Below are 5,668 nucleotides of genomic sequence, written 5' to 3'. Positions count from 1 at the left end.
ATGTAAGGCATTTGCAGATCAACCATCCCCAAACCTTATAATACTGAAAGTGCTTGATAGTGGTTACTCAATGATAAATCTCACTTCCCAATGAAACATAATACTGAAAAATGGAAAGCAGATAATCTGATATATATTGAAGTGATGACCACATGACAACTTAGAGAAGAAACAAATCAATCTTGGTCAATACCAAAAATCTATACTGCAGATATGCACATACAGGGATACCTACTCAATTAAGAACTCATGAGCACAGTCCTTCAAAGTGACTCTTTTTAAGCAGTTCAAAACTGCGAATGCTGCATTTTCCTTGCAAAATCTTTTCTGGCAGCAGCAATCATTCAAGTACAAAATCACTCCGCGGTCAGAAACATCATTTTTGTAACTGACCTTACAAAGAAGAATTTCCTGCAAGATACGCATGTCTATTAAACACAAATCATGTTTCTCTTGGACCTATGCAAGTCCAACCAAAATGAAGATGAAGATTAATTTGCCAAGTAGAAACATAACATAGATGACTCACTTTCATGAGTTCCCATGATGAATTGTTACTTTGAGATGAATCAAGAACTGCCTTATATGCAAGGTTTGATATTGCAGTTGCAGCCAACACACCTACAGGATCACCAGCGGGTGGAGTATTTACGGAATTAACTCCTTCATCATCCACATACTCAAGCTGCACAAGTGAACCAGTACACACATTTCTGACACTTCCATCATAGCAGATAACAACATCTCGAAGAATTGCCATCAAATATTTAAACAAAGTTCCAGGTTCTGTGAGTCTCTCTAGACGAACGAACTATCACTTCTCTGGATGATATCGCATGGACTAACATTTCATATGGATTTAGACCATGAAAAAAAGAGTTCTTCACCAGTCCATATGCTTCTGATGGATGATCAACTTCACCAGCGGAATACTTGCTTACAAAGTTTAAAAAGCAGTCATCAACCAAAGCCCTTGAGTAATATTTTCCTTGATCAAAAAGTTGAAGACCTAAAAATCCAAGCTGTTCAACCACTTTAACCATTGATGAATCACTTTTTGAGTCAGTCGATTAAGTTACCCAGTGCAGAAGAATTCAGGATAAATTTCGCTATTGGATCCTTCATGCTTCTAAGATGGTTCTGAACTTGCAATTCCACAAGTTCATCACGTCTTGATCTCAATTGATTGAGTATGCATGAATTTTTCTCGATGCTTCCTTGAATTTCACTAACAACAGCCTTTGATAAAATAAAATCTTTCAAACAAATACTAAAGCCTTCCATAAACAGCATCTCCACTAGTAAAGGCTGTATATAATTGAAGAAATTAAGAACCTCCATTGGGCCCTTCATGCGGTAAATATGAGTCATGATGATATCTGTCAGCAAAGACTGCACTACATCTTGTTGATCAGTGTCTAACTTCAAAATTTCACTCTCACGTATAAAATATCGTTCGCCAGAACAGTCCAACAAAAGCAGGGAACACATTCTGGAGAACTTGAAGAATTGTCCAACAAGGACCACATTTAGTAGCCTTGACTATTGCAGGTGGTGGCAGCATTGATGAGACATACATCCCCAATTGTTGTGCTACTTCCTTCTTTATGAAACCAGGTTTGAATATAAGCTTCAAGGCCAATGAAGCATCCTGAACAAGCTGCAAGTTCAAGCTCCCAGAATGGGAACTAAGCAGCTGTTTTTCCACACTAAATAATTCTAGAACCTCAGCTTTCGCAGATAGGGATTGTGGATAGAAAATATGAACACAGTCACCATCACATATAAGAGGATTGATCTTAACAGTATGATCATCGTGAATATAAACATAGAATGCTTGTAATGAGTGCTTATGAGTACTGGGGGGGGCTGTTCATAAAAACTATATCCCCATCTAAAATTTGACGATTTATAACCTGGCCAATTTTAAGATTTGTATGCCCCTTTGACTCTACAGAAATGGCATAAGTGGAGGAACCATCTTTGTATGTAATACACAAGCAGCCATCAACTACATTCTGCAAACGAGTTATATTATGCTCAGTCACACGTTCTTCAAATGTAATTCTCTTTGCTATTTCTGATGGTAACCCCACTACATTAATTCCAACATAAGGGTCTCCACTAACAACAGAACGAGAGGAAAACCCAGAACCCTTTCTGATAAATAAAGTTCTAATCTTATCAAGCCACTGCTTTGTCAAATACTCATTAGTCTCATTGCCAAATGCAAATCTTCTTGTGATGTCACGAGGTGCCTGTTAGGTAAGAAGTAAATTGATTTGAATTAAACATCAAAACAAAACAAAATTCATTAATTTAATATAGCCTGATGAAACCACAATACAAACTTTGAACAGCAAAGCTGTCCTGTTTCTATTATGTAAATGTACCTTTGTGGTACCTCTGAGATTCATATACAGTGCAATTGATGATTGCAGATCATTTGTCTCGATTTCATAAGATTCAAAACTTGGAGAACCAGACCTTGACCTTTTGATCAGCTCAATCTTGCCAAGAATTTTCTTATGAAGGGACTTTGAAATATCCTACAAATCACAAGGAAAAGAAATATTAATAGCAGTTAGTTCTACAAGCAGACTCATTCAGAGTACAATTGTCAGATAATCAGGTGTTCATCATTAAAATACTTACCGAGGACATGACACATTTCCCATCTGAAATTTCTGGCACACACAAGCAATTCGGAGGAACAGGTAGCTGTTCCATAATGAACCCCTTCTGAAGAAAGTATCCCTTCCCAGCCATCTGAAATTTTTGGGTTTCTTCTGGAAGCTTCTCCAAAATTTTAAGACCCTAAAATACATAGTTACATAATGAGCATTTCCCCGTCATACTACAGGAAAAAATTATTAGACTGCAACCTTACCACAAGACATTTTTACATTCATATATCACATAAAGTCCTCCATTCTTTAGTTTATCAAATGTATTTAATTCTTCCTTGTTTATGCTCAAAACCAATCACGATTGGATCTTAAAAATTCACCGGGCTCTAAATGAACCAATCCAACCCTGGTTCTTGGTTCTCGGTTCTCTTAGGATCATTAAATCCACAACAAAACAGACTGTAACAAAAACAAGAGAACACCTTGGAATGATAATATCCAATCTGATTGTTCAAATTTTAATTTGTTCAATTGTGCCTTATAAGTAGTCGAAAAAAAAATCAAATTGTTAACGGTAATTAATGTGATAATGTATGTGAGGCATCAAAAGGATCTAATTTTATCATTTATCATATAGAAAATGAATATCACTATAGTTTTAAGGATATAGTAAAATTTTAGTAACCAAAAATATCTATAGAAATTTGGAAAAATATATTTGAGCTACAAAGACCAAAGAATAAGAATGTATAATTCATGGCAACAAAGACGAGAAAAAATCAGCAGTCCTGCCGTAACTACGTACCTGTACTGATTGCTCTTCTCTTCCACCAGTCTGCAGAGTATAAGAAAAAGTGTATGGTGTATCCTCTCGTCTCTTCCCGATTGGATATAGGTACGATGTGTAAATATGTTCAGACGTGATGCGATGCACTCAGAAGGTGTTAATGCAATGCACTCAAAACTGCGATGCATCGGACCTTTTGTTTCTTTTAATGTCCTCCAAACTACACTCCCGTGCTTACAGCTTCTCCTAATGGTATTTATCTTAACAGAAAAGATAAAAAGAACGGATGATCTACCAAAAGTAAATGCACAAGATAATTAATTTACTTGGTCTAACCAGACGTATTCAAAAGAGCAGAGATTTGTTCTTCCAAAAGGAATCCCTTCCTGTGTCATCTTCATTGTTTCACAAAAGCGAGATATTTTATGATTGACACGAGTATAAGAAATTTATATTAAAAAAAAAACAACTATAATTTTCATGTACATTCTATAGAATAATTGGCAAATAGATATGTGATATAGGCAGAACATAAAAGCTTCACAATTTCATATGAAAAACTATATTTTGCAAGGGATTCGTTAAATAATAATTAAAGGAAGAAGCTGTAATAATCCAACCACCCCTGCAGTTCAAACAGAGAGACACGATGATCAGAATATGAAATCAAGTCATAACAAGTTATTACAATCATTTGCCATAATTTATATATTATGAATAGATCATGCTTGATATCAATTATTGTCTCATCAGAATGCTTGATATCACTCGGAGTATGGAACTTAAGATATATGGCAAGCTTAAGACAAAATGGAAACCTGAATAATGCTAAACAGAAAACAGCCTTAAATGTATCCATGATTTAGAGGGCAGGAAGTAATGTAGGATGGACTTCCTTCCACGTCAACATCATGCTAGGTAATCCATGAATCACAATGTCAACAGATAAAATACCACTATCCACTATGAACATTAAACACATGAAAACCCCTTTCTGAAGAACACTTTAGACTTGTTTATGAAAAAAAAAAAACATTGAACTGTATGTTCTTCTATACCAAGGAACATTAATAACACATACATTGGTCTAACCAGAAGTATTCAAATTGGCAAATGATTTCAATTGTTTTGGATGTCAACCATGATTTCTTCTATTTGATACATCAGAAAATTGGAAAGCGAGGAAATACAATCTCAGGGGAAGTACATTTTCTTTTAATAGAAACTTTACAGTCGATAAATTGCTCTCCTAATTTGTTGATGCAGATATGAATCTGATACAACTGCTGCTTCCCCGATTTTGTGTTGCATTGGATTGCTGGTTTATACCCTATTTCCCTTCTGACGTTTTGGAAGATAAGCTTCGAATTATACTTGTTGTTATTAGGAAAAATACCTTTTGCCTCTAGCGAAGAGAGAATATCAACTTTATTCTTGAGGTTGAGGGCTGCTGTGAAGTAAGAAGGTTGATCAAACCTGGACAAGGAACATGTGCCGTGCTTATCCCATTCGTGTTGCCAGAACGAGTGGCCATCGTTGCTGGGACAACGAAAACTGTGCCAGTGTTGAATCATCTTGCATATCAAAGGGTCCATCTGTAATCGAAGACAAGGATAAAAAACGATGAATGACTCACACTCTCATTTTGTAAGGTACCTTTACGATAAAGTAGTCTGTGTCAGAGTCGAATATACCTTACGTCGGACGTACTTAGAAGATGATGGCATGTTCTTTTCACAAGATGGAAACATTCCATTGCGGAAAGCGGGCCAAAGGCCATGGATGGTATAATTTTTTTCCGAATACCCCGTACTCATAGGACAGCAACGGTTGACGTTGCAAAATGATCCGGGCCACTAGATGTTTCAAATCAAATGATCAATATAGAGAAGAACAACAAGATAGAGAAAAAAATTAGACTTACCTGAAGAACCAAGTGAAAATAATCATAATTGGATGCGGCAGTGGTGGAGAAAACCAGCAAGAAAGGGAGGACGAGAGGTGTCATGCTTCGGCGAGTTAGGCTTCTGGGCACGTCGGAAGGCTTTTCCTTTTCTGTATGTGATCATCACAAAATTGCATAAACATTACTGGTTAGCATGCCTGAGGTGGGTTTAATTAATTATCTATAAGACAGATGCATAATTGAAGGAGAAAGAAGAAAAAAAAATAACTCAGGTTGGGGATAGTATCATAAACCAGCAGATGACAAAAAAAAAAACATCATTTAGCAAAAGATAATAGACATAAA

The 5,668-nt window shown here is 36.1% G+C and overlaps 1 pseudogene; it reads right to left on the bottom strand.

The window, feature by feature from the left end:
• Nucleotides 1-231: 231 nt before the first annotated feature.
• On the bottom strand, nt 232-5,425 carry LOC135613552 (DNA-directed RNA polymerase V subunit 1-like; annotated as a pseudogene).
• Nucleotides 5,426-5,668: the final 243 nt, after the last annotated feature.

Source organism: Musa acuminata, chromosome BXJ2-6 (assembly GCF_036884655.1).
Source record: "Musa acuminata AAA Group cultivar baxijiao chromosome BXJ2-6, Cavendish_Baxijiao_AAA, whole genome shotgun sequence".
Taxonomy (NCBI): Eukaryota; Viridiplantae; Streptophyta; class Magnoliopsida; order Zingiberales; family Musaceae; genus Musa; species Musa acuminata.
Note: the sequence above shows the minus strand (reverse complement) of the source record. Positions and strands in the feature narration are given on the sequence as shown.